We start from the raw sequence: 18,906 nt of genomic DNA on the forward strand, positions 1-18,906 counted from the left end.
GATGTCTACTGGATTCTGGAACCCATTGTCGTGCACGCTCGTCGAGTGCTTGCTGGAGGTTCTCCAGTCGAGCGCGCTCGGCCAAGTTTGCCAGGTGCGCGTCCTCCAAGGCATGAGCCTCGGGGGTTTCTCCAACGATAGGAGTGTGCAGTGCATCCATGTTCCGGCGACGAAGTTCTTCTCTCTGCAGTGACGTGAGAGGCTCGGGGAGATATTCCTCATGGGGACGTGGCGGGTCACCTCCACCTGCGCCTCCGTCGGTGCGGGGAAAACCGGGAGGACTGGGTGGTCCATCGACCATCAGAACCTCCGCCGCCGGATCACTGTTGTCGCACTCGGATGCGGTCTCTACGGAGCCAGTCGATAGGTCGAACAGGCCGTAGAGGGATTCATCGGGCTCGATCGCCACGACTTGAGGGGTGGACGACTGGCGTGCCACTGCATGTCTCACCCACCGCTGAAGTCTCGACCGACCGGAGCGCTTGCGCCGGCAGGAAACAGGGAGCGAGGACAGCACAGGAGCCGACCGATAGTGGGTCGACGGTTGCCGCAAGAGGACGCCGCGGACGCACGCGCGAAAGTGCGTCGCCCCACGGACAGGGAGTGCGTCCACGTCGAGTGGAGCCTCCTGAAGCCAAGCGGAGTCGTTGGCGATGAACGTGAGCGCGCCGAGACGGATCTCGCGGCCCTCCACCAAAACTCCGCCAGAAACCATGATGATTTGGATCGGAAAAGATCGCAGCTCCTCCAACAAATTGCTAAAACACCTGCCCCATGGTAGGCGCCAACTTCATGGTTCTAAGCCTGACAGTAATGTAGGGGGGTAGGTATGGAGAGGCAAGATCTTAGCTATGGAGAAGTTGTAAGCACACGAGGTTTACGAGTTCAGGCCCTTCTCGGAGGAAGTAATAGCCCTACGTCTCGGAGCCTGGAGGCGGTCGACTGGATTATGTGTGTATGAATTACAGGGGTGCGAACCCTTTACACTGAGGAAGGGGTGGCTTATATAGAGTTCGCTGGCCCCCTCCGGCCCTTAGTTGTGCAGGGTCTTAAATACATTAAGGTCGGGCGTTACTGGTAACGCCTCTAATAAAGTGCTATGATGACCATAAAGGCTACTTAATAACCGACTGTTAGCGTGCGGAGTGCCTTTAGGTCTCCTAGCCGTCGAGTGATTGGACCTTGGTCGAGTGATTACTTCTTGGTCGAGTGTCTTCGAGTCTGTCGAGTGAAACACCTTCAAGTCGATTGAAAGGTGATTTCTTCTTGAGATGTCCTTGGGTAGGGCAGCTGGGACAGGTCCATGACCCTACCCTAGGTACATAGCTTCATCAGGAATTTTTTTTGAATTCTGTTTTGAGCGGTTGGTTGAAATTATTAATCGTTGTCCTAGCTAGAAAATGGGTTGTACTTTTAACAAACTGTAAATGGGCTGTAGTAAATTCCATTAGAATTAAAAAATGGGTTGTACATTCTTACAAATCGTAAATGGGCTATATGTTCTTTGCCACACACTTGTGGGCCTTCTAAGTTGATGCGTCCCCTAAAAAAACTAAGTTGACGCGTATGCAAGGCTTTGTCAACAACACACGGTTCTGGCAGTTGTGGCCGTTGGATGTCCATTCAACGGATGTCATGCTTCTTCTTCAATCTCAGATATTCTTGCTTCAGCCAACCAAAAAATGATTCCTCCCCCTGACATCTGGGGCGCACCGTTTTGGAGGCTGACCTGTGGGCCTACTAAGTTGACGCGTACCAAGGGCTTTATCAACTTAGTCAATATAAATGATTATAGTTGTAGTGACCGTACGATGTCCATCCAACGGCCGTAGTGCTTCTTCAACCTCTAGTCTTCTTGCTCCAGCCGCCCAAAGTAGCGTCGGTCGTGCCGCAAGCTGCTGCCTCCCGTGGCCGTCTGTGATGCCGCGGAGGCCTCACCGCCCCCTACTACTCCCACCGCTGGCCAAGCCATCCCTCTACTCACCCACACCCCCTGTTATTCTGCGGCGACGGCAGCCTCACACCGCAGCCAAACCAGTGAACCCTCATACTCCTCTCCGCAAGGGCTTCCACTGTCGCGTCTTCCCTGGCTTCGCGTCGTCCCCTTCCTAGGGCTCGTCGTTGTCCACTGCCCTGGTGCTCTCGGCGCGGCCTGGTCAACGACCTACATGCATCTGAAGTCGACTGTACGTGGAGAGGCTGACAGCTGGGTCCACGGCCGCATGCAAGGAAATGCCTCCTTATTACGCGCAAAATAATGATTCCTCCACCTGACATCTGAGACCCACCGAAAGGGCCTCTGTATTTTGCAAAAAAATGTTACCGCCGCTGACAGCTCGGACCCACTTTCTATATCTTCACACACAAGGAAGTGCCTCCTTATTACGCACAAAAAATGAATACTCCCCCTGCTAGCTGGGACCCAGTATAGTGGGAGGCTGACTTGTGGGCCTACTAAGTTGATGAGGATGGAGGGATTTGTCAACTTAGTCACTCTGCACGATTCTAGCTCCAGTGACCGTACGATGTCCATCCAACAGCCGTAGTGCTTCTTCAACCTCTGGTCTTCTTGCTCCAGCTGCCCAAACCAGCGCCGGTCATGCCTCGTGCTCCTGCCTCCCGTGGCCGGCTACGATGCCGCTGAGGCCTCACCGCCCCCTACTACTCCCACCGCTGGCCAGGCCATCCCTCTACTCACCCACACCCCCTGTTATTCTGCGGCGACGACAGCCTCACACCGCAACGAACCAGTGAACCCTCATACTCCTCTACGCGTGGGCATCCACTGCCGCGTCTTCCTCGGCTCCACGTTGTCCCCTTCCTAGGCCTCGCCGTCGTCCATCGCCCTGGTGCTCTTGGCGCGGCATGGTCAATGTGGTCAAGGAACGGCTTCCATCGGACGTGGACTGTACATGGAGAGGCTGACAGCTGGGTCTACGACCGCAGCAAGGAAGTGCCTCCTTATTACACGGAAAATAATGATTCCTCCACCTGACAGCAGGGACCCACCAGACGGGCAACCGTATTTCACGAAAAAATGTTTCCCCCTTGATTGCTGGGACCTATCAGCTACATCTTCGCACGCAAGGAAGTGCGTCCGGGTAAAACAATGATTCGCCCCCAGACTGCTGGGACCCACCAGCTACATCTTCGCACGCAAGGAAGTGCCTGACAGTCGGGACACCTGGTCGAAGCGTATGTAGCGTTGTCATTCTGGTCGCGAACATGCACGTACATACTGGTTGATGTAGAGGCATGCACGTGTCGTAGTAGAGGCGCGCACGTGGCATGTACACGTACGTACAGCGGCCAGGATGCAAGAAAGTAAATACGGCCACGTACGTACATACGGGCAGGGTCTCGAACGCCTACTCGCGCGTACGTACGGCCAGGGTTCGTGTACATGGCTGGGTCGGAACAGAGAAACTGCGTCATCGTCGTGTTCATGGGGAGGCAACGGAATGCATCGTGTTCACCAGGAGGCAACAAAATGCATCATGTTCATCGGGAGGCAACAAAACGCGTGGGAGCCAACCAGCTTGGAGGGAACAGCAGATGGAAATGAGGCCTGGCGTACCGCACAATGGAGGAAACGGCCATGTGTTCGATCGGCCATGTTCGAAACGGGATCCTGTTCATCGGGAGGGGTCTGGCGTACTGCAAAACAGAGGAAACGAATCTCCTACGGTCGAAATGGGGTCCTGTTGATTGGGAGGAGTGTGGCATACCGCAAAACGGAGGAAACGGACTTGTGTTGGAGCGCTACGGTCGAAATGGGGGTCCTGTTCATCCGAAGGGGTGTGGCGTACCGCAAAACGGGACTCCACGGGATAGTGTTCATCTCCACCGTCGACCCCATCCAGCCTCCACGGACTATTGTTCATCCACCGTCGACCTCCTCCAGCCTCCACCTGTGACTTCATCCACGGGCTCCTGTTCATCTAGCCTCCACCGCGCGCTACTCCATCGGCTACTGTTCAACCAGCCCTCTCCATGGGCTCCTGTTCAACCACCCCTCCATGGGATACTATTCATCCAGCCCTCCATCGTCTACTGTTCATCTAGCCCTCCATGGGGTCGTCCTATTCATCCAGCCCTCCACGGGGTCCTGTTCATCCAGCCCCAACAGCCTCGATCGATCAGTGTCCTGTTCATCCAGAGGCAACACCACGGGTTCCTGTTCATCCACCCCCACCGGGAACTGTTCATACAAACCCCCCAGCAACGCTCACTGTTCATCCAGAGGCAGCATCGATCGGCTTCAGTTAGCAGCAGTAGCGAAGGAATCGCTCGATCGGGTTCAGTTAACAGCCATCGATCGATCGCTCGGGTTCAGTAACGCGTAGCCTGCAGTGCAATCGCTCGGGTTTAGTAGGCAAACGCCTCGCTCGGGTTCAATTAGAGCCCAACGCCTAGCACCCACACACGTGTGTGTATGAGAGAAACACGCAAACCTCCGTGCATCGCTCGGCCCCGACCACCCACCGTAACCGGGAACACCCCGATATTTTCCTCGCCCTCGCTTCTACCACGGCTTTTTCCGTCATGGACGGCCCAAAGAATGTCATGCAGCTGCGTCTCCGGCCCGCCCAGGACGAAAAGCCCATTTTCTGTCATGATTTTTTGTCATAGAAGTAGGAGCCCACCACATCTATGATGATATCAGGTTTTGTCACAATTATCGTCATAGAAGTGTCATAAGTATGACACAAAAAAATATCGTTCGGCCCAAAATGTCATGGATGTGTCTTTTTTTGTAGTGAACATATGCACATTAGGCATTAAAGTACATGTATGACCATGTAGCTGATACATCTCCAACGTATCTATAATTTTTTATTGTTCCATGCTGTTATATTATCATTCTTGGATGTTTTACAATCATTTCGTAGCAACTTTATATCATTTTTTGGGACTAACCTATTGACATAGTGCCTAGTGCTAGTTGCTATTTTTTGCTTGTTTCTCACTTCGCAGAAAATCAATACCAAACGGAGTCCAAACATAGAGAAACTTTTTGGACAATTTTTCTGGGCCAGAAGACACAGGATGGGCCGAAGAAGTACCAGAGGGGTGCCCCGAGGGGGGCACAACCCACCTAGGAGCGCCTGGGGTGCCAGGCTCGCCCTGGTGGGTTGCGCCCACCTCGGTGGCCTCCCACACCGCCTCTTTGCTCTATAAATATCCCAATATTCCAAAAACCCTATGGGAGTTGACGAAACACAATTCCAGCTGCCGCAAGTTCCAGAAACCACAGATCCAATCTAAACACCATCACTGAGGGGTTCATCATCCTCATTGGTGCCTCTCCGATGATCCGTGAGTAGTTCATTGTATACCTACAGGTCCGTACTTAGTAGCTAGATGGCTTCCTCTCTCTCTCTCTTTTGATTCTCAATACAATGGTCTCTTGGATATCTATTTGATGTAACTCTTTTTGCGGTGTGTTTGTAGGGATCCGACGAACTTTGAGTTTATGATCAGATCTATGTTTTTATCCATGAAAGTTATTTGAGTCTCTTGATCTCTTATATGCATGATTACTTATAGCCTCGTATTTCTTCTTCGAATCTTTGGTTTAGTTAGGCCGACTAGATCGATTTTTCTTGCCATGGGAAGAGGTGCTTTGTGATGGGCTCGATCTTACGGTGCTCAATCCCAGTGACGGAAGGGGTAATGACACGTATGTATTGTTGCTATTAAGGATAAAAAGATGGGGTCTATTCCTACATGAATAGATCTTGTCTACATCATGTCATCATTCTTATTGCATTACTCCATTTTTCCATGAACTTAATACACTAGATGCATGCTGGATAGCGGTCGATGTGTGGAGTAGTAGTAGTAGATGCAGGCAGGAGTCGGTCTACTAATCTTGGACGTGATGCCTATATAATGAACATTGCCTTGATATCGTCATAATTATTTGAAGTTCTATCAATTTCCCGACAGTAATTTGTTTACCCGTCGTATGTTATTTTTCTCGAGAGAAGCCACTAGTGAAATGTACGGTCCCCGGGTCTCTTCTTTATCATATTTGCCTTTGAGATCTTTTTTCATTCGCTTTTATTTTCAGATCTATTAATCCAAAAACACAAAAATACCTTGCTGCAATTTTTTGTTATTTATTTTATCTTGCATTCCCGCGAGATCTATTTATCCAATCTACTACAATTTCATCTATCTTTTTACCCGGGAGGGATTGACAACCCCTCTCTTACGTCGGGTTGCAAGTATTTGTTCTTTGTGTGCAGGTACCGTTCACGTAGTGTTGCATGGTTCTCCTACTGGTTCGATAACCTTGGTCTCATCACTGAGGGAAATACCTACCGTAGCTGTGTTGCATCATCCCTTCCTCTTTGGGGAAATACCGACGTAGTTCAAGCCGCATCAAAAGGAATTTCTGGCGCCGTTGCTCGGGAGGCATCATCAACATCTACCAAGTTCCTAATCACAAATCCAATCTCCTTGCAATTTACTTTATTTGCCATTTGCCTCTCATTTTCATCTCCCCCACTTCACAAAAATTTGTCGTTTTATTCACCCTCTTTTTCGTTCGCGTTTCTCGTTGGAGTTTTTGTTTGCTAGGATTTGTCACCACGAGTGACTTCAGTATGGCAGAAACAGATGATGGCCTAACTCCTAAAATTGGATGATCTGGCAATCTGGATGCTAAAACTTTTGTTTTGGGGCAAGGGAATGTTATACAAGAAGAAAATATCCAATAATTTTTCAATTGTGTTGTAAATTTATGTCTTGATGATGTTCCTATACTTAAGAGGACTAAATCTTATGCAGAAGCTATTTCAGCACTAGTTTTGAAGCTTGAAAATAAATTTATCCGTACCCATCCAACCTTGCAAAGATTGTTTTTTGAGTTACCCGTTATAAAGAATCCCAAGGCTAAGAAGTTGGCCCCCTTGTTCTTATGAATGAATTTGATTACATAGTACAGGAAGCTAGGGAAATTTTTGATTTTTATGGTATAAATCGTGAAAAAACGGTGATAGATGAAATTCTTTATAATAGTGATTATGTGCTAAGACATTTGCTTGGGGATAATCAAATCTTTGATGAGAATTTGAAAAAGGAAGTCCCTATTTTAGATATAATCCAACAAGTTTTCAATGATGTTAATCAACACTACTCCTGGATTGTTGCCGAAAATCAAAAGGGATATGATGATAGGCAACTTGATAGTGCTGAAGTCTCTATCGATAAGGTGTTTTACATTGTCTTTACAAAACCTCCTGACAAAAACACCTCTAAGAAAAATGAAAATAAAGATGACAATACTTAGATCTCTGCATTATGCCTAGCTAGGGGCACAAAACGATAGCGCTTGTTGGGAGGCAACCCAATGAATAAAATTTATTTTTTGTCTTTTTCTTTCTGGTCTTGAGTGTTTGCACAATTATCCTACTATCATGATTGTGTTTTTTATGTTTTGATTAGTGTTTGTGCCAAGCAAAGCCTTTGGGATCATGTTGGGTGATAGTTGATTTGATCTTGTTGAAAAACAAAAACTTTTGCATCCAGTAAAACAATTTTTTTAACAGAAAAGCCATAAAATCCTTATTTTTATATGCAAAGTTGATATACAAATTGCCCATGTTGTCCTAAAGTTTCAGATTTTTTGGAGTTACAAAAGTATTCGATATTTTCAGATTACTCTGGACTGTTCTATTTTTGACAGATTCTGTTTTCTTTGTGTTGTGTGCTTATTTTGATGAATATATAGTTTGTATGGAGGGTATAAGATATAGTAAAGTTGGAATACATTAGATATAATGCAAAAATAAAATATGAATGGGTTGGCAACAATACTTATAGTAGTGATTTGCTTTTGTTATACTAACGGATCTCACGAAGGTTTTGTTGAGTTTTGTGTGATTGAAGTTTTCAAATTTTGGGTGAAATCATGACGGATAAAGGAATAAGGAGTGAGAAGAGCCTAATCTTGAGGATGCCCATGGCGTCCCAAGTTATTATCTAAAAGAGAAGCAAACAACTAATCTTGGGGATGCCCGAGTGGCATCCCCTCTTTCTTCTAACGACCATCGGTATTTTACTTGGAGCTGTATTTTTATTCATCATATATCATGAGTTTTGCTTGGAGTGCCTTCTATTATATGAGTCTTTACTTGTTTTGCTTTTTATTTTAAGTCATCTATCCATGCTGGACACACCTATTTGAGAGAGCCAAAATTATGCTATGACTTGTTAGAATTGCTCTCTATGCTTCACTTAAATCTTTTTGAGCTATGGAATTGCTCTAGTGCTTCACTTATATCTATTTGAGCATGATGTGCTTTATTATTTTTGAAGAAATGCTCTCATGCTTCACTTAGATTTATTTGAGAGTTAGTAAAAAAAATTAGAAATTCTCTGATGCTTCACTTATATTATTTTGAGATAAGAATTTTTTTTATGCTCGTGTTCTTCACTTAGATCTGTTTGAGCTATAAAAAGCAACATATGAAATTAGTCCCAAAGTGATAGATATTCAAGAGGGGTATAGTAAAAACTTTCATGAATATCTTTGGACAAAATAAACTTGATTCTTTGTAATAGTTTTGCGATATGATGATAGAATATGTGAGTCATGTTGATGAGTAATTATGGTTTAGTAAGAATATTCATGTTAAGGTTTGTGATTCCCTATGCAAGCACAGAAGTCAATAGTTATGCAATGAAATTACATCCTACTTGTGGTGCATTATTCGGTGTTAGTTATGCTTAATGATCGCTTATGAGATTTTTCGTTTCTTGGTTAGATGCTTCTCAATCTTTTGCTAACCTTCATTGCACTAAGTATGATTACTACTTGTGCATCCAAAATCCTTAAACCAGTTTTGCCACATGAGTCCACTATAACTACCTATATCTGGTATTCTTTTGCCGTTCTAAGCAAATTCGTATGTGCCATCTTTAATTTTCAAAATAAATCTCCCTTTTGTGTGCTCGTACCACTCATGAAACGATAGGGGGTGGGTGATACTTTTCCATGCTAGGTGTGTTATTCTCAAGATGAGTGTTTATTCACTTGTCATGCACGAGAGTACAGTAAAGGTATTAGGGATGCCCAATCCCGAAATTAAAAATGAATTTACTTTATGTTGTCAAATAATAAATTCCTTGGAAAGTGTTGGTATGGACGACACCTGTGGATTCGGTTACCCGTGGAATGTGAAAGTATGGTGGAAAAAGGAATAAACTTTATTTTCTGTTTGGGAACCGCCTATGCTATATCTAGCATGGAAAGTATTGGGAACTACTTGATCGTTTTCGTTGATAGGAATATCATGCCACCCAAAATGTTTGTATCTCTATCTTTTTAGCATTGAGCTCTGGCACCTCTACAAATCCCTACTTCCCTCTGCGAAGGGCCTTTCTTTTACTATGCAATTTTTATTTTTAGTTGAGTCTCCATCTTCTCTTATAAAGCACCAACTAAGGAGCACTATGATCGTACTCGAGCATTGGGTGTAGCTAATATGCGGATGTGTTTCATGAATGGATCAATGATTGAGCATAATGGGCTAGGGATAACTTGCTTTAGTGTTGATATTTTGAAAGACATGGTTGCTTGTTGATATGCTTGAGTATTGAAATCTTCATGTTAAAACTAGACTATTGCTTTGAATCATATAAAAGTCCAAATGTCCATGCTACAAAGAAAAGAATATGTGATAAACATGTTAGGCAGCATTCCACATCGAAAATTCTGTTTTGATCATTTACCTACTCGAGGACGAGCAAGAATTAAGCTTGGGGATGTTGATACGTCTCCAACGTATCTATAATTTTTGATTGTTCCATGTTGTTATATTATCATTCTTGGATGTTTTACAATCATTTTATAGCAACTTTATATCATTTTTTGGGACTAATCTATTGACATGGTGCCCAGTGCCAGTTGTTGTTTTTTGCTTGTTTTTTTACCTCACAGAAAATCGATACCAAACGGAGTCCAAATGCAGCGCAACTTTTTGGAGAATTTTTCTGGGCCAGAATACACGGGATGGCAAAGAAGTACCAGAGGGGTGCCCCGAGGGGGGGACAACCCACCTGGGTGCGCGTGGGGGCCCAGGCGCGCCCTAGTGGGTTGTGCCCACCTCGATGGCCTCTCGCACCGCCTATTTGCTCTATAAATACCCCAATATTCCAAAAAACCCAGGGGGGTCGACGAAACACAATTTCAGCCGTCGCAAGTTCCAGAAACCACAGATCCAATCTAAACACCATCACAGAGGGGTTCATCATCCTCATTGGTGCCTCTCTGATGATGCGTGAGTAGTTCATTATAGACCTATGGGTCCGTAGTTAGTAGCTAGATGGCTTCCTCTCTCTCTTTTGATTCTCAATACAATGGTCTATTGGAGATCTATTTGATGTAACTATTTTTGCGGTGTGTTTGTTGGGATCCGATGAACTTTGAGTTTATGATCAGATCTATACTTTTATCCATGAAAGTTATTTGAGTCTCTTTATCTCTTATATGCATGATTAATTATAGCCTCATATTTCTTCTTCAAATCTTTGGTTTAGTTAGGCCGACTAGATCGATTTTTCTTGCCATGGGAAGAGGTGCTTTGTGATGGGTTCGATCTTACGGTGCTCAATCCCAGTGACAGAAGGGGAAATGGCACATATGTATCGTTTCTATTAATGATAATAGATGGGGTCTATTCCTACAAGAATAGATCTTGTCTACATCATGTCATTGTTCTTATTGCATTGCTCTGTTTTTCCATGAAATACACTAGATGCATGCTAGATAGTGGTCGATGTGTGGAGTAATAGTAGTAGATGCAGGCAGGAGTCTGTCTACTAATCTTGGACGTGATGCCTATATAATGATCATTACCTGGATATCGTCATAATCATTTGAAGTTCTATCAATTGCCCAACGGCAATTTGTTTACCCGACATATGCTATTTTTCTCGAGAGAAGGCACTAGTGAAATCTACGGCCCCCGGGTCTCTTCTTTATCATATTTGCCTTTGAGATCTATTTTTATTCGCTTTAATTTCTAGATCTATTAATCCAAAAACCCAAAAATACCTTGCTGCATTTTTTTGTTATTTATTTTATCACACGTTCCCGCGAGATCTATTTATCCAATCTACTACAATTTTATCTATCTTTTTACCCAGGAGGGATTGACAACCCCTCTTTTACGTCGGGTTACAAGTATTTGTTCTTTGTGTGCAGGTACCGTTCACTTAGTGTGGCATGGTTCTCCTACTAGTTCGATAACCTTGGTCTCATCACTGAGGGAAATACCTACCGTAGTTGTGCTGCATCATCCCTTCCTCTTTGGGGAAATACCGAAGTAGTTCAAGCCGCATCAGTACCCACTTATCCCCACATCTCCAACACTCACCTGCCTTTCTTATTCTCTGAATATTGATGTTCACATTTTTAGTCGTCTTGTTACTACTGACATTTTGTATTACTTGAGGAGTACTAGTAGGTTTTACTGCTAAGGACACATAGTGTTTCTGATAATAATTATTGTAGGGAACCATTGATTTCTTCTGATGAAACACTGGAGGAGGATTATGGAAAGTGATCCTTTGAGGGGCATGTTTGGGGTATTTTCACCTCGACTGAAAGTGGTAAGAGCCGCTCCTCAACCTACTGAAGCTACTGGAAATATTTATTATGAAATTCCTTCTGGTATTATGGAAAGACTGCTCGCCAATTCCTATCTAGGAGATGGAACAATACATCATGATATGTACTTAATCTATATATGTGGCACCCCGGCTCAGAGAAACCGGAACACCCCATATTCCAGCCCAGAGATCAAGTCTTCTGGAATACGACACTGCTTGGCATAGAACAAATCAACTCTTATTACAAAGGATAATGGTACAAGGGTCTGATGTAATAAGGAATCACATCCGCATGGCAACACTACACCTTCTAAGGTAGGTCTATGCTAGCAGCGGAACAACTCGTCGCCGCGGAATAACATCTAGTGGTGGAATAATGACGATGGTGGTGAACTCCACTACGTAGGGACTCTGGCTGGGACACGATCTAGCTCACATGATCGGTAACCTCGACAAGCAATCAATCACGACCTCACCTACAATCTGGCATGACACGCCAGGTCAGTACTTTGAATGTACTTGCAATCTCACAACAACCAAAAGCATCAAGGCAAGACAATAACATAGCATTAATAGGTTAAGTTGTCAACAACTACTATGATGTGGAAGGAATAACTAAGCATGATATGATACTACTAGAATTACTGTTGAACCATCATCCCAAGAACCATCTCACTCTGGGCTATCCGGCCAAAAAAAATATTACCTCGATCACCTCATGATCAATACCTCCTCGTGATCACCACATGATCACATCACAACTGAATGATCATCCTCGAGATCATCCGGCATCCTGCCAAACTATTACTGCTCACATATAAATATATAAGTCATCTAAAAAGTCATTTCATCATGTGAGTGTTGATCGAATGGTGTTACCTAGTATGAACTATGTCCATGATCGAGGACGCAACTATCAATAGATTAAACACACTCTATGGAGGTTAGTACACTGTACCCACATCACAGAACCCATGGCCTCATGCTCCCATTCGGGTGGACCAACGGCGTTCCGACAAAACCAATATATTGCATGACACTCTCCCAGCCACTCCGACCAACTCTCCTTCGTTCTAAGTCATGGGTGGCCCCGGATGCCACTCTGGACATCAAACGGCCACCGTCGTGGCAAAGCAAAACAAAAACGGTCCCAAATGGGGACAATGGTATACCATACAACTCGGGAACACAAGGCTTATGGCCGCCTACCTGATCAGGGTAGCGCGCGCACATAACCTTCCCTAGTTGGAGGCACCGACGAGAGGCATAGCAACAAACTGCATTAGGGCCTTCCCATAAAGGAAAATGTGGTTGCTGGAAAAGCCTGGTTCGGTGGCACCTGACCAATGAAATGACAGAATTTGTCCCCAAGGTATAACGGTGATAACTGATACTCTGATATCATATATCCACTTGTAATCCAAGCCATAGCAATATCCAACCCATGATTCCAAAGCATAATATAGTCATACCATAATACTCCAAGGATAACATCTTAACTAAGGTCATGATGAATCCAAGAACATGGTGAAAATGATACCATCGGAACGGGCTCGGCGAATAGAGAAACTGGACTTTGGAATCACCTAACTCGGAGTTACGAGTGAAAAGTTATAGCCGGTTGAATATTAGGGACTGGTCTGTAAAAGAAGTATTCACGAAGAGGTCCCTGGCCGGCTAAAGCATAAAGCGCATTTATGAGAATACGCTTTCAAATAGAGAAACCATATTCCCGTATGAAACCACGCCAGAGTACGCCTTCATATCCGGAAAGCGTATTTTTGAGGAGGGCGTCTCTACTTATCCACATTAGCCGAGTGGGCTCAACACACAGAGCGGCTGACGGGTGGGGTCCACAGGAGCTGGGGCCCGCTTGGCCTTCGTCTTCTTCTTCTACCTCCCTCGCCGCGCCTGGCCGAGGCAGAGCCGGCGCCCAACGGCGACCGTCGATGATCCCGGCTTCCGTTCGAGACACGCGACCTACCAAAATGCTCAGGGGACCGGGTTGCATCGATGAGTGGGGGTCTTCTCCGCCTGGGGCTCCAAAACGGGGGCGACCACACCCGCGGCGGAGGATAGCTTCGCCCACCGATGAGCTCGTGGCTAGAGGCCACCGGAGGAGGAGGAGAGGCGTTGGGGTGGCTCCGGGGGTGGTGGTGGAGGTCTCTGGTGGTGGTGGAACGAAGGGAGGGGCTCGGCATCGAGTTAACTTAGCCGGCGGGGAGCGGCAACCATGGCGTCCAACAGAGGTGAGGAGAGTGTCTCGGGCTCGGGGGAGTGATCGGGGAGGTTGCTGGGGAAGTGATGAGGAGGATGGACTTCTCAGAGAGGCTCGGGCTCTACTTAAACAGACGGGGCGAGATGCTCGTGGCCGGAGTCCGCCGCGAGGGTCCGCCCAATGCTCTGGCGACAAACAGGGCGCTCGTGAGGCGTGGAGGCGACGGGAGAGAGTAGAGGAGGTGCACTGGAGCAGAGATTGACGCCACGGGAGAGGAGGAAGAGGCCAAGGCACGAAGAGAGCCGAACAACCACTGTTCGCCCATGGGCATGCGGCGGCTAGCGCCGGTGAGGGGGCTACAGGAGGAGAGAGGGTTCCAGAGTGATGGCGACGACATGAGGAAGCCACCAGACACGCTCAGGCGCGCGAGGGCGATGAGAGACGGGGTGACTAGAGCTGGACAACGCTCCGGACGCGGCCCAGACCTGCAGAGCACGTGCACAGGCGCCAAACCGCGTGGTCACCGCGTCTACTAGCAAAGATAGGACTAAAGGGGATGGCAAAGTATGTCTGGGGTGTAGTCCTTTCTCCCCAAGGCAGCACAGAAGTGATAGCTCATCAAAAGAAACCAAGAGTAGATGTGAGGCTTCACTGGAAGTTTGATGTAGCAAACTTGACTACACATCTGTGATCAACAAAGAAGTGATAAGGGCCAAATGTGATGTCTGGGAGGTTTAGAGTAGGAATGACGATGATCCTGTGTAGTTTGAGGAGAGTTGGACCATTCTTTATCATAGTTGCTTTGCAACTACAAATATAGTCCAGAAAAGAGATTTGGATGATGCACTTACGTGGATTGGTCACTTGAGCTTAAATTTGGTAGATCATGGTCATATGGACATAAGATTATTCTGTAAAACTTTCATACCATTTAGACTTTCCAAATGGTACTTCCTTCCCAGATATCCTTTCTGTCTAGAAACATGTGATAATATTGGAGATAAATTGGCTTAATAAAATGATCCCAAATTTGGTGGAGAGAGGTTTTAGGGCTAGGAGAATGCTCTGGTAAATTTTCAGCCCTAATGAAGCAATATAAAATATACTTGCTTCACAACCTAAAAATATTGACAGAAGCAAACATTTAATGGTGTGCTCACATAGATGATTGGATGGGGCTGAAAATTGGTGAAGAGTCATGATATGAGCACCTGTAGGATCTTGCAAAATTTCAACTCATTTGGATACTCCTAGCTAGTACTTCCTTCAACAAGGCTTCCATTCGACAAAAACTTTGGAAAATTGCTGAGGAAGATTGGCTAGGCAAATAGAGCTGCATTTTGGCATGAGGCAATGATTTGGATGAGAGATGATTCCCAAAAAGTTTGGGAGCAATCAACAAAATATAGGTGGCACTTCCTTCACAGAAGACCACTCTGGATAGAAATGAAGAATGAATATTGATGAATTATTTTTGAACTAGATGATGAAGGTTTGGACCTATTTGGGGGCATATATGATCCAAACAATTTATGAGAATAATATGGGAATTTTGTGGAAGACAGAAATATAGGTTGCTTCACAACCTAGGGCAAACATGACTATTCCTTTAATAGAAAAAGGAATATTCCTAAGAAAAAAATTGAGGTTGAGCTAGAATGGAAATGACATGACCTAGGGAGAGATTTTAGAATGATGAGTCACTTTGGAGGAGAAGAATTGAAGATCTCCCAGGTTGCAAGTCCACAGAACCACTGCAAAAAGAAAATCAAAGAAAAACCAAAGGAACCATAAAGAAAAAGAAAGGGCCAAAACTAGGGTGTTACAATATAGATTAAATTTGTGGATTGTTTAAGCTCGCATGTATATCAAAGGATGGAGTTAAGAAGAAGGTATTCCCTTTATCTTTGAGGGAAAAGGCATTATCTTGGTACAGGCTATTGGATGACATTGGAACATGGGATTGGAACCGATTGAAGCTAGAATTTCATCAGAAATTTTATCCTATGCACCTAGTTCATCGTGATCAGATATATATAAACACTATTCTGATCACAGGATCAGAATAATATTCTGATAACTACCTGAGGACATGAATATGATTTGTGAGTAGTTCAGTTTGTTCTTGAGGACATGGGAGAAGTCTTGTTATAAGTAATCATGTGAAGTTGGTATTCATTCAACATTTTGATGATATGTATGTTGTTCTTCCCCTAATGATGTCGTGTGAACGTCGACTACATGACAGTTCATCATACTTGGGCCTAGGAAAGGCATTCGGGAGTAATAAGTAGATGATGGGTTGCGAGAGTGACATAAGCTTAAACCCTAGTTTGTGCGTTATTTCGTAAGGGGCTGATTTGGATCCATATGTTTCATGCTATGGTTAGATTATCTTAATTCTTCTTTCGTAGTTGTGGATGCTTGCGAGAGGGGTAATCATAAGTGGGTTGCTTGTTCAAGTAAGAACAACACCCTAGCACCTGCCCACCCACATATCAAATTATCAAAGTAGTGAACGTGAATCAACTAAACATGATGAACATGACTAGACGAGAACCCCATGTCCTCGAGAACGCTTTGATTATTATAAGAACTACTTTTGGCTTGTCCTTTGCTACAAAAAGGATTGAGCTACCTTGTTGCACCTTTTTTACTATTGTTACTTGCTACTTGTTATGGATTACCTTATTACAAAATTATCTATCATTACTACTTACAACACTTGCAGAGAATACCTTGCTAAAAACCGCTTGTCATTTTCTTCTACTCCTTGTTGGGTTCTACACTCTTACTTATCAAAAGGACTATGATTGATCCGCTATACTTGTGGGTCATCAAGATTCTTGTGACAGCTGCAGGACTACTACAAGTGGCAGCATTGTTGCTCTTGGTTGGTGTAGATGGAACTGCATTGCTAACTGTAACATCAAACTATGAAGATGGATTCTTCCCCCTACTTTTCCTATAAAAAGGAGCAACTAGAACTATTCTCATGTAAAAGAACCATGGTATTATACCTAGAAAACAACAACACGTATTAGTTTGTACCTTTTCTTTGTTCCTTTTTGAGGACAGACAATTTCTCTATGTCCTACCTCCTCGCATTTTTTGCATTTGTTCAAGGATCCCTTTCTTGATCCACCTTCCCACCAAATCTTCATCTTCTGTTTTCTTGTTCTTCTAGCACCTTTTTCTTGCCTTTTGGAATTGGTGGACGCAACACAAAGCATGTATCCATATGTGGCCACTGATTATTGTCCGTAACGGGCTCAATTACAGCTTCATATGCTACCCTCAATCTGCTCACTAAGTAGTACTCATGTACATAATCCCCCATGTTAACAAAGTTGCGAGCTTGCAAAACATTTATGAAGGCTAGTGCATGGTCACAAGGCTTGCCTATGTGCTTCCATTGCAGGCATGTACACTCATGTGTGAGTGTTTTGACGACATATCTTTCGTCCCTTTTGTTAACATTTCTCATCTCCACTCCAATCACCTAATGCTTTAGCCTTGAGATGTCCTAGTCCCCGAGTCTTTGCATTTAATTGGTGTATGAAAAATGGCAGTATTGTCCCTAGAATTTTCTTTCCAATCATTCTCCTCTGTCTAAATAGGTCCATAATCATCTCTCTAATCTTATCGGCTAGCTAAACAATCGGCAAGTCCTTGATATCTCACGCCCAAGCATTAAAGCACCCGACAAGATTGTTATATATGTAGTCACACTTGATTTCAAGGTTGAAAATGCACCTCATCCATAACAAATTATGGTAATCCCTAAGGTAAATATACTTTCTCAGACGCATCAAATATCTTCGCCATGTGAAGTTGATATTCTTTTGCCCTATGTACCCTAGCAGCAGGCCACAACCGTCCAAACACATCACCATGAAAATGTTTCTAAAAATTATGCCACGCCACATATGCCTAAAGAACTCACGTTGTTCATCTTGAGGGAAAACCTTTTTAACAGAATTTTATTGTTTCTCTTCTCTCCTACATGGGCCAGGCCCAGCCAGCCTTTTTTTATTTGACCAAATTTTGTTTTAAAGAAAAAACTACAGCGCGGGCGGCCGGGCCTAACTTTTAGCCCATGATTTTTTCAAATTTCATCTACATACATATATGTTTAGTCCCACATTGCCTAGCCTTTCACCCCTAAACCTCTTTTTCACATATAAATATAAACCCATTGAGCCTCCAAAAATCATCCGATTCGAGTTAAATCAATATTTTGGTTTGACTAGATTTATAAAAAAAAAATTCTTCTCTTCGGCGAGACTTCTGCCTTATAAAGATATATTTCTTCATTTTTTTCTTTTTATATTTTCATAGTTTATTATTTCTAGACTAGTACGATAGAATAATTAGATTATCAATTAGTCTATGTATTTATACATTAGACCTAGATTTTTTTAGCCTTATCTATTTTTTTCGTAAAACAGCTTGACCCTAATTTTTCAAATAGCATAATTTTTTATTCGTTCATCCAAATTAGATGAAACCAGCGCCTATAGTTTTATCTTGTTTTCACCTATCCAATGAACTTGTCACATCAACTTTTTGAAATTTTCAAATTTCAAAATTTATTCAGATTCATATTCAAACTTCTTTTGATCATAACTTGAGTTTTATAACTCCGATTTAGTTCTTTTTGCAAATCGAAACTCTTGACTTAAACTTTCTGATAAGGCCAAATTCACATAATTCTGGTACTGTTAGAAATAGTTTTATGTTGCAAGAGTTATTTGTTGGTTTTGATGTTTTCCGAACTGTCTTCTTCGTTCTTCCCGAGTGATTGTTTATGTACGGTTACTATTGCTTGCTCACAATAGATTGAACGGAGTGTGACGAGTAGAACTATTAGGAGTTATGAGTGCGAATCATCTTCGTCAACTGTACAAGGCAAGTTCACACTTTGATCATGTCCCTTTCATACCCAGTTTTTATGCATTAGTTTCAACCCTCGAATATCGCATGGTTAGGAATCGATAACATGTGGGTATTGGGAAGTAGTTGATGAGGTAGGAATCTATTGTCCTGCATTCAACCCCTGG

The sequence above is a fragment of the Triticum urartu genome, chromosome 2 (genome assembly GCF_003073215.2).
Source record: "Triticum urartu cultivar G1812 chromosome 2, Tu2.1, whole genome shotgun sequence".
Lineage (NCBI taxonomy): Eukaryota > Viridiplantae > Streptophyta > Magnoliopsida > Poales > Poaceae > Triticum > Triticum urartu.